The sequence below is a fragment of the Schistocerca americana genome, chromosome 6, assembly GCF_021461395.2.
Source record: "Schistocerca americana isolate TAMUIC-IGC-003095 chromosome 6, iqSchAmer2.1, whole genome shotgun sequence".
NCBI classification, from domain to species: Eukaryota; Metazoa; Arthropoda; class Insecta; order Orthoptera; family Acrididae; genus Schistocerca; species Schistocerca americana.
The window spans coordinates 195193642-195211169 of NC_060124.1; the positions used below are offsets into that span (position 1 = coordinate 195193642).

Below are 17528 nucleotides of genomic sequence, written 5' to 3' on the forward strand. Positions count from 1 at the left end.
CTGTCATGATAGTCACCTTAGACGTTTATAATGGTCAGTGAATGTCGAAACTACTTTTTATACATCGATTTATACGTCCACCCCAGGTAGCTGAGTGGTCAGCGCGGCGGAATGTCATACCTAACCACCCGGGTTCGATTCCCGGCTGAGTCGGAGATTTTTTCCGCTCAGGGACAGGGTTTTTATTGTCCTTATCATCATTTCATCCCCATCGACACGCAAGTCGTCGAAGTGGCGTCAACTCGAAAGACTTGCACCAAGCGAACGGTCTACCCGAAGGGAGGCACTAGCCACACGACATTTCCATTTCATAGGTTCATATGATACTGACAGGTACTCTTACATTCCCTGTATATAATCCCATACATTATTATTAGGTCGGGTGTTGTCTGCAACGCTCGGCGCTATCAGGAAGGCAGGAAGGTTAGGGTCTAATTAGGGCCGAGTGACACAAACGCACACTTTGGATGCAATGCTGACAGAGGCGCCCAAACACGAAATCCATGTTGGACTAAAATTTCTCTCAAGGCCCACCACGCCCATTTTGCGTATTAATGGAGCTGTTCTCCCCTATAACACATCGTGTTACGAACCTTACCAAGAATTCCACGTGCAGTGACGAGCCCGTGGCAGACTGCGCAGGGTCGGAATTAAAGGATGAGTCCAAAAGTAATCAATGAATATGAAATCAGGTGAAAGATTCGGGACTTTTTGGTGACGGACAAATCGCTGCTCGACCCATAATTTACATATCAGTTTTATTTCGAAGTATATAAAGGTTCGTCCTTGAAAGCATCTAAATAATCACAGAAACTAAAGATGATGTGTAATAACAACAGACCGGCTGCCGTCATTTTGAGGGAAATTAATTAATTGTTCAATATGGCGGCGATCGTTAAAATGATGTCAAACCGAGCGTCTTCTTGCTCGTGAGGCGCGCACGAACACAGAAAGACATCTCAACGGCGGAGGCTGCGCCAAGCCTCTGATGCAAAAAGGAAGCGCCCAGTTCTGTGGAGGGCAGCGCGGGATTAGCCGAGCGGTCTTAGGCGCTGCAGTCTTGGACTGCGCGGCTGGTCCCGGCGGAGGTTCGAGTCCTCCCTCGGGCATGGGTGTGTAAGTTTGTCCTTAGGATAATTTAGGTTAAGTAGTGTGTACGCTTAGGGACTGATGACCTTAGCAGTTAAGTCCCATAAGACTTCACATACATTTGAACATTTTTTGAGTTCTGTGGAGCAGCCGACAGCTAGCCGCTTGTCTACTCAGAAAGCTTGCAACGGAACTATTGTTTTCAAATGTAGGCTTACTAGTGTGAGGTGCCGACCAGCTAACTTAACCCCTTAGCCTCACCGCTCAAGCCCATTCCGGAACGTCTTCTTGGAAGGTCCACCAGCTGCCGTCTCGCCCGCGACCGTCTATTGTCCAGAGGTACGCTCCGCCATGCGACGGTAAAGCTCAACGGTTGGTGATTCCGGGTACACTCTCATTCGATAGCCGTTTCGGTCGCTTGGCGATTGCGAGTATTTCGCGATACTACGGAAGAGCAACAGCGCCCGCCATACGGTAAGGTTCACAGGATTCTGTCCCCCACCACCGACATCACTAGTCTTGGTGCCGAAACCTGGTTCTCATGGTTCAGTATTCTCTCTCCCAACTGTTCTCAGTTAAAATAATGTAGCTACAGGAGAATGCTTTTTCAGTACGTCATTCTGTGAATGTGTGTCTGTGGAGGCTGCCTTCGTTAAGAGTACGTTGTTCTGTGCTAATTTCATATTATACCTCTTTGTGCTAGTTTCTAAACCTTTCATATGTGCTGCGATTTCTGCCACCTTCCCTCAGTGGCTAACTGCCAGTAGGGTTGTGTTCCATTCCTTCCCACAGTCTGATTTTTTATTTTTTTATTATTTTTTTTCTTTTTTGTCATCAGTCTACTGACTGGTTTGATGCGGCCCGCCACAAATTCCTTTCCTGTGCTAACCTCTTCATCTCAGAGTAGCACTTGCAACCTACGTCCCAATTATTTCCTTGACGTATTCCAATCTCTGTCTTCCTCTACAGTTTTTGCCCTCTACAGCTCCCTCTAGTACCATGGAAGTCATTCCCTCCTGTCTTAGCAGATGTCCTATCGTCCTGTCCCTTCTCCTTATCAGTATTTTCCACATATTACTTTCCTCTCCGATTCTGCGTAGAACCTCCTCATTCCTTACCTTATCAATCCACCTAAATTTCAACATTCTTCTATAGCACCACATCTCAAATGCTTCGATTCTCTTCTGTTCCGGTTTTCCCACAGTCCATGTTTCACTACCATACAATGCTGTACTCCAGACGTACATCCTTAGAAATTTCTTCCTCAAATTAAGGCCGGTATTTGATATTAGTAGACTTCTCTTGGCCAGAAATGCCTTTTTTGCCATAGCGAGTCTGCTTTTGATGTCCTCCTTGCTCCGTCCGTCATTGGTTATTTTACTGCCTAGGTAGCAGAATTCCTTAACTTCATTGACTTCGTGACCATCAATCCTGATGTTAAGTTTCTCGCTGTTCTCATTTCTACTACTTCTCATTACCTTCGTCTTTGACAGATCCTATGAAAGTGTCTTGATTTTTCTTTAGCGTTGCTTCCATTATTAGCCGTAAGGTCAGAATTGCCTCTCTCGTCCCTTTACTTTTCCTAAAGCCAAACTGATCGTCACCTAGCGCATTCTCAATTTTCTTTTCCATTCTTCTGTATATTATTCTTGTAAGCAGCTTCGATGCATGAGCTGTTAAGCTGATTGTGCGATAATTCTCGCTCTTGTCAGCTCTTGCCGTCTTCGGAATTGTGTGGATGATGCTTTTCCGAAAGTCAGATAGTATATCGCCAGACTCATATATTCTACACACCAACGTGAATAGTCGTTTTGTTGCCACTTCCCCCAATGATTTTAGAAATTCTGATGGAATGTTATCTATCCCTTCTGCCTTATTTGACCGTAAGTCCTCCAAAGCTCTTTTAAATTCCGATTCTAATACTGGATCCCCTATCTCTTCTAAATCGACACCTGTTTCTTCTTCTATCACATCAGACAAATCTTCACCCTCATGGAGGCTTTCAATGCATTCTTTCCACGTATCTGCTCTCTCTTCTACATTTAACAGTGGAATTCCCGTTGCACTCTTAATGTTATCACCGTTGCTTTTAATGTCGCCAAAGGTTGATTTGACTTTACTGTATGCTGAGTCTGTCCTTCCGACAGTCATATCTTTTTCGATGTCTTCACATTTTTCCTGCAGCCATTTCGTCTTAGCTTCCCTGCACTTCCTATTTATTTCATTCCTCAGCGACTTGTATTTCTGTATTCCTGATTTTCCCGGAACATGTTTGTACTTCCTCCTTTCATCAATCAACTGAAGTATTTCTTCTGTTACCCATGGTTTCTTCGCAGCTACCTTCTTTGTACCTATGTTTTCCTTCCTAAATTCTGTGATGGCCCTTTTTAGAGATGTCCATTCCTCTTCAACTGTACTGCCTACTGCGCTATTCCTTATTGCTGTATCTATAGCGTTAGAGAACTTCAAACGTATCTCGTCATTCCTTAGTACTTCCGTATCCCACTTCTTTGCGTATTGATTCTTCCTGACTAATGTCTTGAACTTCAGCCTACTCTTCATCACTACTATATTGTGATCTGAGTCTATATCTGCTCCTGGGTACGCCTTACAATCCAGTATCTGATTTCGGAATCTCTGTCTGACCATGATGTAATCTAGTTGGAATCTTCCCGTATCTCCCGGCCTTTTCCAACTATACCTCCTCCTCTTGTGATTCTTGAACAGGGTATTCGCTATTACTAGCTGAAACTTGTTACAGAACTCAATTAGTCTTTCTCCTCTCTCATTCCTTGTCCCAAGCCCATATTCTTCTGTAACCTTTTCTTCTACTCCTTCCCTTACAACTGCATCCCAGTCGCCCATGACTATTAGATTTTCGTCCCCCTTTAAATACTGCATTACCCTTTTAATATCCTCATACACTTTCTCTATCTGTTCATCTTCAGCTTGCGACGTCGGCATGTATACCTGATCTATCGTCGTCGGTGTTGGTCTGCTGTCGATTCTGATTAGAACAACCCGGTCACTGAACTGTTCACAGTAACACACCCTCAGCCCTACCTTCCTATTCATAACGAATCCTACACCTGTTATACCATTTTCTGCTGCTGTTGATATTACCCGATACTCATCTGACCAGAAATCCTTGTCTTCCTTCCACTTCACTTCACTGACCCCTACTGTATCTAGATTGAGCCTTTGCATTTCCCGTTTCAGATTTTCTAGTTTCCCTACCACGTTCAAGCTTCTGACATTCCACGCCCCGACTCGTAGAACGTTATCCTTTCGTAGATTATTCAATCTTTTTCTCATGGTAACCTCCCCCTTGGCAGTCCCATCCCGGAGATCCGAATGGGGGACTACTCCGGAATCTTTTGCCAATGGAGAGATCATCACGACACTTCTTCAATTACAGGCCACATGTCCTGTGGATACACGTTACGTGTCTTTAATGCAGTGGTTTCCATTGCCTTCTGCATCCTCATGTCGTTTATCATTGCTGATTCTTCCGCCTTTAGGGGCAATTTCCCACCCCTAGGACAAGAGAGTGCCCTGAACCTCTATCCGCTCCTCCGCCCTCTTTGCCAAGGCCGTTGGCAGAATGAGGCTGACTTCTTATGCCGGAAGTCTTCGGCCGCCAATGCTGATTATTTATCAAAATTTAGGCAGTGGCGGGGATCGAACCCGGGACTGAAGACGTTTTGATTATGAATCAAAGACGCTACCCCTGGACCACGGGTACATTCTGATACGAGTTGGAATAGTAACATGCTATCCCGATGGCCTATCAATATCTCGCGCATTAGCAGGGGCAAGTTCTTTATATTCACACTGCCTGGTATATGAAAACTGGCAGTCGGTTTAGGTGTAAAAGCACATACCTATCGTGCTATCGGGGGAGGAATTGTGCCATTTGTAGGAGTAGGAGTTGTAGTAGTAAAGGACAGGAAAACAATTCAGCAGTGACCTTTGCAGAGAAACCATCGCTGCATTTGCCTAAAACGATTATGGGAAACCATTGAAAACCAAAATGTGAATAGATGGACGGGTATTTAAACCGTTCTCCTAAAGAGAGACCAGTGAGTCCGCAGGTGCATATCGAAGAAAGGGGGGAAATAAATGCTTGTAGCACGCTTATGTAGTTGTTGCAGTCATCTTGGCCCGTATATTCTGCATCGCTAGAATGTCCAAGGGGAGGAGTGGCGTTGGTCTTGTAATATGCTAGTGGGACGTTTATAATTTCTACGTTAGTTTAGTGCTGTAACGATTGTTGATAAATATGAGCGTGTGAAGTACAGTTGGAATATTGACGGATGATGTGGAATGGTAGAACTGTTATTTAGTTATGCAGAATATGCAAAAAGTTCAAAGCCTTATCGTTTCATGAGAGGGGCAGTCTGTTTCACCTGTTTTCTTTTATTTGGTCAATATTTCTACTTATTAACTTTTTCGTAGAAAGTAATAAATCCCCTGGCATCTTTAATGTGAGGGAGATACGATCCATCTGTCCACTGTATTGCGTACAGAGAATCGAGGATAACGACGACTGTTAGATCAGGTTGATATTCGTCTGATCCGGAGGTTCCCGTTACGGCAGTCGGAGAAAACAAAAAGAAGAAAACTCGGCCTGTTCTCTTAAGTTTAACCTTTCCGCGACATCAGAGCAGTGTTCGGTTCGGTGAGAATCGCAGTCAACATAGTTCTTACAAGGAGAACTGGATGCAAGGTCCGCCGCAAGCTGAAGGAAGTTGGAAGAAGTTTCGAGTCCATTTCAAGAACAGTGACAGCACTTCGAATCAAAGTTCAGTTTGCATAATGTTTATTTCGTAGAACTGTGCACTTTACGAAACACAGGGATATAGTGAATCTTCCTGGCAGATTAAAACTGTGTGCCCGACCGAGACTCGAACTCGGGACCTTTGCCTTTCGCGGGCAAGTGCTCTACCAACTGAGCTACCGAAGCACGACTCACGCCCGGTACTCACAGCTTCACTTCTGCCAGTACCTCGTCTCCTACCTTCCAAACTTTACAGAAGCTCTCCTGCGAACCTTGCAGAACTAGCACTCCTGAAAGAAAGGATATTGCGGAGACATGGCTTAGCCACAGCCTGGGGGATGTTTCCAGAATGAGATTTTCACTCTGCAGCGGAGTGTGCGCTGATATGAAACTTCCTGGCAGATTAAAACTGTGTGCCCGACCGAGACTCGAACTCGGGACCTTTGCCTTTCGCGGGCAAGTGCTCTACCAACTGAGCTACCGAAGCACGACTCACGCCCGGTATTCACAGCTTCACTTCTGCCAGTACCTCGTCTCCTACCTCCCAAACTTTACAGAAGCTCTCCTGCGAACCTTGCAGAACTAGCACTCCTGAAAGAAAGGATATTGCGGAGACATGGCTTAGCCACAGCCTGGGGGATGTTTCCAGAATGAGATTTTCACTCTGCAGCGGAGTGTGCGCTGATATGAAACTTCCTGGCAGATTAAAACTGTGTGCCCGACCGAGACTCGAACTCGGGACCTTTGCCTTTCGCGGGCAAGTGCTCTACCAACTGAGCTCCCGAAGCACGACTCACGCCCGGTACTCACAGCTTCACTTCTGCCAGTACCTCGTCTCCTGCCTTCCAAACTTTACAGAAGCTCTCCTGCGAACCTTGCAGAACTAGCACTCCTGAAAGTTTGGAAGGTAGGAGACGAGGTACTGGCAGAAGTGAAGCTGTGAGTACCGGGCGTGAGTCGTGCTTCGGTAGCTCAGTTGGTAGAGCACTTGCCCGCGAAAGGCAAAGGTCCCGAGTTCGAGTCTCGGTCGGGCACACAGTTTTAATCTGCCAGGAAGTTTCATATCAGCGCACACTCCGCTGCAGAGTGAAAATCTCATTCTGGAAACATCCCCCAGGCTGTGGCTAAGCCATGTCTCCGCAATATCCTTTCTTTCAGGAGTGCTAGTTCTGCAAGGTTCGCAGGAGAGCTTCTGTAAAGTTTGGAAGGTAGGAGACGAGGTACTGGCAGAAGTGAAGCTGTGAGTACCGGGCGTGAGTCGTGCTTCGGTAGCTCAGTTGGTAGAGCACTTGCCCGCAAAAGGCAAAGGTCCCGAGTTCGAGTCTCGGTCGGGCACACAGTTTTAATCTGCCAGGAAGTTTCATATCAGCGCACACTCCGCTGCAGAGTGAAAATCTCATTCTGGAAACATCCCCCAGGCTGTGGCTAAGCCATGTCTCCGCAATATCCTTTCTTTCAGGAGTGCTAGTTCTGCAAGGTTCGCAGGAGAGCTTCTGTAAAGTTTGGAAGGTAGGAGACGAGGTACTGGCAGAAGTGAAGCTGTGAGTACCGGGCGTGAGTCGTGCTTCGGTAGCTCAGTTGGTAGAGCACTTGCCCGCGAAAGGCAAAGGTCCCGAGTTCGAGTCTCGGTCGGGCACACAGTTTTAATCTGCCAGGAAGTTTCATATCAGCGCACACTCCGCTGCAGAGTGAAAATCTCATTCTGGAAACAGGGATATAGTGTTCTATTTTACAACACCGGAGAGACAGAACAGGAATCTGTCAATTCATACAAGTACCAGGGTGTACCAGTTTGTGGGTGTATTAAATGGAATGATTGTGAGCTCAGTCGTAGTTAAAGCAGAAGATAGACTTCAGATCATAGGTCGGGTGTACCGAGCGAGGTGGCGCAGTGGTTAGCACACTGGACTCGCATTCGGGAGGACCACGGTTCAATCCCGTCTCCGGCCATCCTGATTTAGGTTTTCCGTGATTTCCCTAAATCGTTTCAGGCAAATGCCGGGATGGTTCCTTTGAAAGGGCACGGCCGATTTCCTTCCCAGTCCTTCCCTAACCCGAGCTTGCGCTCCGTCTCTAATGACCTCGTTGTCGACGGGACGTTAAACACTACCCACCACCACCACCATAGGTCGGGTGCTGGAGAAATGCAGTCAGTGTTCAAACCAGATTGCTTACAAAACACTCGTGCGGTCCACTCTACAATATTATTGAGGTGTGTGGGACGTACACCAAATAGATATAACAGTATCGAACGTATACAAAGAAGGGCAGCAAGAATGGCGACAGGTTTGTGACCTACAGGAGAGTGCCATGGTCATGACGAAAAAGTTGATCTGGTAGAAGTCCGAATATAGACGTCGACTATCCTGGAAAACTTTAATCATAAAGTTTCAAGAACCAGTACCAAGTGAGTAATCTAGAAATATTCTACAGCCATGCTATAGGAAACATCTGGACAAGATTGATTACCACGCAGTTCACATGGTCCACATATAAATGTAGATATAGATGTAGATGTCTCCGAATCTCTATGGGTACACATAATTATGTAGATCCACAAATGTACACCTTAGGTCGTCTAAGAGTTTTATCATAAATTTTTTCTTAAAATGGTGAAGATATAATTTGGATAAATTCATATGGTTATGTATATCCAACGATAGCATACAATTCGGGAAATAGAAAATTTGAATCAGATTTTGTTAAGGCAAAGTTTTTGGAAGGTAATGGATGTACTCTTATTGATGTATTAATTAATTCAGTTGTGGCCTTCTACGAGAAGCTAGCTGCCTGAATGGAGATACTTCGATTTCTTCCTCGGATTGAAACAGAATCCTTCTTTCCAAAACCAGTTTTTAAAAAGATTAAAAAAATGTGTAATGCTTTCCCGTCATACTTAAAAGGACTAATGCATGGAAGCTTTCCCCTTAAACTTCCCTCCCCGTGTGAAAGTGAAATTAAATTAACATGACTGAATAATATCTAGATACTTGAGTGGAAACTTTTGGAGGAAAAAGTCGCTTCCCCAATATTTTTACACAATTATTTCCCACGCTTCCTGGTAAAAAAATTAAGTACTCCACCTGGAATAAAATCCTTGTGGCTCTGCAGAATTCCGGCGATCGTCGACTCTGAAAATTCTTAAAATAATCTGTAAGTAGGCTGTTTAGGTTTTTATGTTGGTAAAGCCAAGTAGCGCTCTGTATGAAAATCATTGACTGTGCTGTGTGCAGTCTGGGTGGTTGGCACTGCTGGAATATTCGCTATTGAAGTGTTGGGCAGTTGGATGTGAACAGCGCGTAGCGTTGTATAGTTAGAGATGAGCTGCCAGCAGTGGTGGATGTGGGGAGAGAGAGAGAGAGAGAGAGAGAGAGAGAGAGAGAGAGAGAGAGAGAGAGAGAAAAGCCAGAGTTTTGAGGCGTTGCTATAAGCGGACGACCTGGACGTGTGTCCGCCAGAAAAAGGAAATTTGTAAAGATGGAGGTCAGGAATTGACAGATATGATGACTTTTGAACATTATTAAGGCAAATACATTGTTTGTTCTCTATCAAAATCTTTCATTTGCTAACTATGTCTATCAGTAGTTAGTGCCATCAGTAGTTAAAATCTTTTATTTAGCTGGCAGTATTGGCGCTCGCTGTATTGCAGTAGTTAGAGTAATGAAGATTTTTGTGAGGTAAGTGATTCATGAAAGGTATAGATTATTGTTAGTCAGGGCCATTCTTTTGTGGGGATTATTGAAAGTCACATTGCGTTGCGCTACAAATATTGTCTGTCAGTTTAGTCATGATCAGAATAAGACAGAAATATCTGAGCAGGTTCAGTTTTGCTCAGCTGTTTGAAAATCAGATAACTTAAAAGTTTACCAGCACAGTCATTTATAATTTTTCACAGAGGACGTTTCAAATCAGAGGCACAATCGTACACCGTGGGGAGCCGTCTCCCTCTGCAGTATGGGAATCAGTGTCCAAGTTGTGTATCAGTTTCGATAAAGTCCATAATTTAATGTCTTAAAACAAAGCATAAACGACCGTGGTGCTGGTTCTACTGATTTTCCAGGATACATAGTTTCCTACGAGTTATGACGCTCCAAATAATCTCCCGATCCACAAACAAGGAGAAGTTAAAAGTAACCAGAGAATTGAACGTACTTTTTCCATTCATAGAATTATAATTTTCCGTGAACGATTTTCCTAGCTACATTCCAGTATACATCATCCTCTTGCATAAGATGAAACGTTATCATAATTCATAAAACTACATTTGGTACTCAAAGTGGCGGCTTACAACAATGTCGCTAGTTAAAATTCCACTACGATCCTTCTCTCCACAATTCTCAATCAGAAGTAGTCAGTCCATTGCACACATAATGTTTCACATGCTGTCCACAGAGTTTTTATATCACGAGTCAGAGATAATCTGTTTTTCGCAGTCGTAAGGAGTCTCTGAGCCATCTAAATCATTTGCTGGGAGACAATGTTAAGTGCTACACTACACTACACACTACCGCCTAGGCTTTAGTTATTTATGTATATATAACTTGATCTGTAATGGTAAAATGTTATCAAGAAAGTGGACTACAATGAATGAAAGCCTTGGTGATTTTATATATATATATATATATATATATATATATATATATATATATATATATATAAAATGTGTGTGTGTGTGTGTGTGTGTGTGTGTGTGTGTGTGTTCCTAAGGGACCAAACTGCTGAGGTCATGGGTCCCTAGACTTACACACTACTTAAACTAACGCGCTAAGGACAAACACACACACCCATGCCCGAGGGAGGACTCTAAACTCCCGTGGGAGGGGCCTCGCGATTTGTGAGATTGCGCCTCCAACAGCGCGGCCACTGTGAATGATTTCAGGACAGCTGCGCATATAATATGGTTCAGCGTGTCCTCGTCAAGTGTCACGATAAAAACTAACGATAAGTCGATGCAAGCGCCTTCACTTCCAGGTGTAATAACATGGTCAACTAACAAATCATTGTGACAATCATTATCGTAAGTTTTCTACACTGAAATCAAATCCTCATAAATACTGTTATCTCACTGCGAACAAAAATCGATCCTGACTTTAACAGCTGAGCTAGTAGAGAGCGAGGAGTGGCGATGGAAGTTAAGACAGCCAAAAACCAAAAATATTTACCCCAGAATCAAATTATTTTGTTTCGAATCCAATGCTGCACAAAACAATAAAATCTACACAAGCACTTAAAGAATTTGTTACATAAGCAAATGCAGCTAATTTATAATCAGCAGCTATCCTTGTCACCAAGACAGCAAGTGCACGCTTGGTAATTTCAAACACTGGCCAGGCCGTACATGGTAACTATAACACTTGAAAAGTAATTCTAATTGAACATGGAAAGGCACAAAAACCAACCAGTAATAAAAATATGTACACAAATATCTTTGGTTTGTGCATAAGGCATCTAGAACCCAACACTTCAAGACCTCTGAATAAATATTTACGAAATCTGATAACATTAAGTAACAGAACATTTAATGGGCTTCTATCAGTTTTTCCATTCTTTTGTAAAGAATTCGTGTTAGTATATTGCAATCGTGACTTATTAAACTGATAGTTCGGCAATTTTCGTACATGTCAGCACCTGCTTTCATTGGAATTGGAATTATTATATTCTTCTTGAAGTCTGAGGATATTTCGCCTGTCTTATACATCCTTATCACGAGATGGAAGAGTTTCGTGATGGCTGGCTCTCCCGAGGCTATCAGTAGTTCTAACGTAATATTGTTTATTCCCGGTGCCTATTTTCGACTTAGGTTCTCAGTTCTCTGCCAAATTCTTCAAGCAAAATCTTATATCCCATCTCATCTTCATCTATATCCTTCCATTTCCATAATATTGCCCTCAAGTACATCTCCCTTGTATACACCTTCTGTGTACTTCTTCCACCTTTCTGCTTTCCCTTCTTTGCTTAGGACTGGTTTATTCATACGGTCTCTTTTCTACATAGGTATCTTTAATTTTCCTATAGGCGGCATCTATTCTTCCTCTAGTGATATATGCTTCTAAATTCTTACGTTTGACTTCTAGCCTTTCATGCTTAGCCATTTTGCACTTCCTGTCAATGTCATGTTTCGACGTTTGTATTCCCTTTCGTCTGCTTCATTTACTGCATTTTTATATTTTCTCATCAATTAAATTCAATATCTCTTCTGTTAACCAAGGATTTCTGCTAGCCTTTTTTTACCTACTTGATCCTCTGTAGCCTTTACTATTTCATCTCTCAAGGTACCCACCCTCATGCTATTGTATTTCTTTCCATTGTTCTTGTCAATAGTTCCCTAATGTTTCCTCCAAGATCTCTACAATCTCTGATTCTTTCAGTTTATCCAGGTCCAATCTCCTTAAATTCCTACATTTTTGCCGTTTCTTCACTTTTAATCGGCAGTCCGTAACCAATAAATTGTGGTCAGACCCCATATCTGCCACTGGAAATGACTTACAATTTAAATTTTGGTTCCGAAATCTGTCTTATCATTACATAGTCAATTTGAAACCTTCCGGTGTCTCCAGGTCTCTTCCATGGGTACAACCTTCTTGAATTGTTGTTGTGGTCTTCAATCCAAAGACTGATTTGATGCAGCTCTCCATGCTGCTCTATCCTGTGCAAGCTTCTTCATCTCCCAATACTTACTGCAACCTACATCCTTCTGAATCTGTTTAGTGCATTCTTCCCTTGGTCTCCCTCTAGGATTTTTATCCTCCACGCTTCCCTCCAATACTAAATTGATGATCCCTTGATGCCTCAGAACGTACCCTACCAACCGATCACTTCTTCTAGTCAAGTTGAGCCACAAAATCCCCTTCTCCCCAATTCTATGCAGTGCCTCCTCATTAGTTACGTGATCTACCCATCTAATCTTCAGCATTCTTCTGTAACACTATTTATCGTCCATGTTGCGCTTCCATACACGGTTACACTGCATACAAATACTTCCAGAAAAGACTTCCTGACACTTAAATCTCTACTTGATGTTCATCTTATATCCTCCTTTCAAGACACTGTCCATTCCATTCAACTGCTCTTCCATGTCCTTTGCTGACTCTGACAGAATTACAATGTCGTCGGCGAACCTCAAAGTTTTTATTTCTTCTCCATGGATTTCAATTCCTACTCCAAATTTTTCTTTTGTTTCCTTTACTGCTTCCTCAATATACGGACTGAATAACGTCGGAGATAGGCTAAAACCCTGTCTCACTCCCCTGTCAACCATTGCTTCCCTTTCATGCCCCTCGCCTCTTATAATTGCAATCTGGTTTCTATACAAACTGTAAATAGCCTTCCACTCCCTTCTTACATGATTCTTAAACCAAGTGTTAGCTATGATAAAATTACTTTCTGTGCAAAATTCTACCAGGCGGCTTCCTCTTTCATTCCTTCCCCCAGTCCATATCCACCTAATATTTTTTCGTCTCTACCTTTTCCTACTATCGAATTAGAGTGTTCCATGACTGCTAAATTTTCCTCTCATCTACATCTGCATGGATACGCTGCAAATCACATTTAAGTGCCTGGCAGAGATTTCATCGAACCACCTTCACAATTCTCTATTATTCCGATCCCCTACAGCGCGCAGAAAGAACGAACACCTATATCTTTCCGTACGAGCTCTGATTTCTCTTATTTTTTCGTGGTGATCGTTTCTCCCTATGTAGGTCTGTGGCAACAAAATATTTTCGCATTCGGAGGAGAAAGTTGGTTTTGTGGACTGGCAAGACAGCCAATCCACGAGGACGGGAGGCCGAAGGGCACGCGTTTAAGCTCACGCAGGATGGCGTGAGGTCTGGAAAATGACAAGGAATTGAGACTAGCAAAAAAGGTACATAGCTGTTGGAATACTTAACTTTAATCCATAATTGGTGAACATCGGTCTGACGGTACATGCATCACAAGATAAATAGCAATTGATAATGGCGCCTTGCTAGGTCGTAGCAAATGACGTAGCTGAAAGCTATGCTAACTATCGTCTCGGCAAATGAGAGCGTAATTTGTCAGTGAACCATCGCTAGCAAAGTCGGCTGTACAACTGGGGCGAGTGCTAGGACGTCTCTCTAGACCTGCCGTGTGGCGGCGCTCGGTCTGCAATCACTGATAGTGGCGACACGCGGGTCCGACGTATACTACCGGACCGCGGCCGATATAAAGGCTACCACCTAGCAAGTGTGGTGTCTGGCGGTGACACCACAGTGGGTGATTGGAATTTCCTGAGAAAATTCTGGCGCAAAGAAAAACGCCTTTCTTTTAATGATGTCCAGCCCAAATCCTGTATAATTTCTGTGACACACTCTCCCAAATTTCGCGATGATACAAACCATGCTGCCCATCTTTGAACTTTTTCTATGTACTCCTATCTGGTAAGGATCCCACACCGCGCAGCATTATTCTGTAAGAGGACGTACAAGCGTAGTGTAGGCAGTCTCCTTAGTAGATCTGTTTCATTTTCCAGATGTCCTGCCATCAAAACGCAGTGTTTGGTTAGCCTTCCCCACAACATTTTCTGTGTGTTCCTTCCAATTTAAGTTGTTCGTAACTGTAATACCTAGGTATTTAGTTGAATTTACGGCTTTTAGATTAGACTGATTTATCGTGTAACCGAATTTTAACGAATTCCTTTTAGCACTCATGTGGATGACATCACACTTTTCGTTATTTAGGGTCAACTGTCAATTTTCGCACCATTCAGATATCTTTTCTAAATCGTTTTGCAATTTGTTTTGATCTTCTGATGACATTATTAGTCGATAAACGACAGCGTCATCTGCAAACAACCTAAGACGGCTGCTCAGATTGTCTCCCAAATCGTTTACATAGATAAGGAACAGCAAAGGGCCTATAACACTACCTTGGGGAACGCCGGAAATCACTTCTGTTTTACTCGATGACTTTTCGTCAATTACTACGAACTGTGACCTCTCTGACTGGAAATTACAAATCCAGTCACATACCTGAGACGGTATTTCATAAGCACGCAATTTCACTATGAGCCGCTTGTGTGGTACAGTGTCAAAAGCCTTTCAGACATCCATAAATACGGAATCGATCTGAAATCCCTTGTCAATAACACTCAACACTTCATGTGAATAAAGAGCTAGTTGTGTTTCACAGGAACGATGTTTTCTAAACCCATGTTGACTGTGTGTCAGTAGACAGTTTTCGCCGAGGTAATTAATAATATTTGAATACAATATATGTTCCAAAATCGTGCTACACATCGACGTTAACGAATTGGACCTGTAATTTAGTGAAATACTCCTACTCCCTCAACTATCCGAATGATTTCTTATATCTCGTCATATATTTCTTCATCTCATCTGCGGAGCTGGTTGGTTCAAATGGTTCAAATGGTCTGAGCACTATGGGACTCAACAGCTGAGGTCATAAGTCCCCTAGAACTTAGAACTACTGAAACCTAACTAACCTAAGGACATCACACACATCCATGCCCGAGGCAGGATTCGAACCTGCGACCATAGCAGTCGCGCGTTTCCAGACTGAAGCGCCTAGGACCACTCGGCCACCATGGCCGGCAGCTGGTTGGCATATACATTTGTACTACTATGGTGGGTGTGGGCTTCCTGTCTATCCTGGCAATAATAATGCGTTCGCTATGCTGGTTATAGTAGCTTATCCGCGTCCCTATTTTTTTATTCGTTATTTAATCTACTCATGCATTACCCCTGAATGATTTTTTATTTATAGCCCCATATTCATCTGATCAGAAGTCCTGTTCCCCCTGCCACCGTATTTCACTAATTCCCATTATATATAACTTTAGCGAATCCGTTTCTCTTTCCAAATTTTGTAACCTACGTGCCCCATAGAGGGATCTGACATTCCATGCTCCGATACGTGGAACTCCATTTTTAGTCCCTGGCCAGAGATTCTGAATGGGGGACTATTTTACCTCACTTGCACTTGCAACTAGTGGAGAGGCTGCTGCCCCTCTTCAGGAACCAAACGTTTGTCTGGCCTCTCAACTGATACCCTTCCGCTGTGGTTGCACCAACGGTACGGATATCTGTATCGTTGAGGCGCGCAAGCCTCCCCACCAGCTGCATGGTTCATGTGGGGGACACCTTTCACATATGATTATCATATACATTATTTCTCAAATCAACATCCTGTTATTTCAACACATACTAATCGTAAAAAGATGAATGAGGTATCGGTAGAACGGTTTCTTACCGGCTTCTGACATTGCGTACCGATTTTGTGCTAAAACTTACTATTTGTGCAAAATTTTAACATAAGAGACTTTTAACTATCATTGGCAAAAGGACAGCGTGGATTCTCTACTTCATACCTATATTTTTCGAAGATAATATAAATACCATTTTATTTGCTTTAAAGTACTGGGTAATTTGTACACAACATTGTCGTGGATAATAACCATGACCACTGCGGTAGTACTTTCCCTGCCCTTCGTACAAACTGACTTTTCTAAACGAATTCACTTTCCGAAATTCACTTTTCACAGATTTGTCATTGTCACCTTGATTTGTGGTTTACTGTAATTGTGCTTACTGTAATTGAAAACGTTTATCGAGTTAAAGTTATAGGCGTACTGACAATCCCAGATCTCTGACCATCGTGCAAGCTGGGACAAACATTTCGAATGCAAAACACGTTATTGGACGCACGGAAATTTGTATACAAAGATGCATCATAAATTCGTGATCATTATTTCAAGTCGCTCGGTTAATTTTTAGACATGTTTTGTCTTCATTCCCACAACTACTCTTATCCCAGCGATTACACTTACTCCAAATAGTAATTATTTAAAAGATAAAAGTGCACTTCCCTTGCTACCTTTTAATGACTAGATTACGTCAGAATTTTGAATTTTGAAATTCCGTCACTGTTTGCATGAAATTTTGGAAGTCTAATATTTGTTCCCCCTGGAAGCCGTTAACCTGCAACCTGCACCAGATATTGGTTCTGGGATAGTGACTCAGTAAGATAGAACTGCTCTGCGGTGCTAAATGGGTAATTGATTCTAAGTCGTCCTGTTCGGCAGTTGTACCGTACTCCCGTGAAAAGCCGCTACCCCTACCCTAAGCGCTGCTCGCTGGTTAAATATCGCTTACTGCAATTTCGCTGTTCATGGTGTGAAACTTAGGCACCGGGCATGAAATTCTGAAGTATTAATTCTTTACTACTAAATCTACTCGCAACATATTTTGCAGACGATATATTCCTATACCACTGAATATATCCGAAAAATTGTCTTATTGTACGACACACAGTTCGTAGGTACGACGTCGCAAACACCGAGACGCGCAAAAAAGCAGCTTTTGCTTGAAGACGAACCCAAATTACCCAGGTTATATTGATCGAGTGTTTGAGAATGAGAGCACTTAGCAACTTTCAACATGCTTCAAACATAATTTCAGATCATTTCTAAATTATTTTCCGCTGACATGCTTAACGTCAAATGTTTAATACATCAATTCATATGTAAAATCAGACGTATGCGCTGTTTTATACACGGGAGTTAGTCTTTAACGAATCAGAGGTGAGGTACTTGTAAATTTCTGATTGATGAGTCCAGGGACATCAAGATTGCGCACTAACATTGTGCCGTCCTCAGGCTCGCACCTGCGCCGGTATTGAC

At 43.0% G+C, this 17528-nt stretch overlaps 1 protein-coding gene and 1 non-coding gene across 2 annotated transcripts in view; both read left to right on the forward strand.

Moving 5' to 3' along the window:
• LOC124619856 (dipeptidase 1-like) overlaps window positions 1–17528 on the forward strand; it is a 539272-nt gene that overhangs the window by 194743 nt on the left and 327001 nt on the right. The gene's annotated exons all lie outside the window — the stretch shown is intronic.
• Trnal-caa lies at window positions 7131–7205 on the forward strand. The gene has a single exon. It is a non-coding gene; the product is annotated as a tRNA-Leu (tRNA).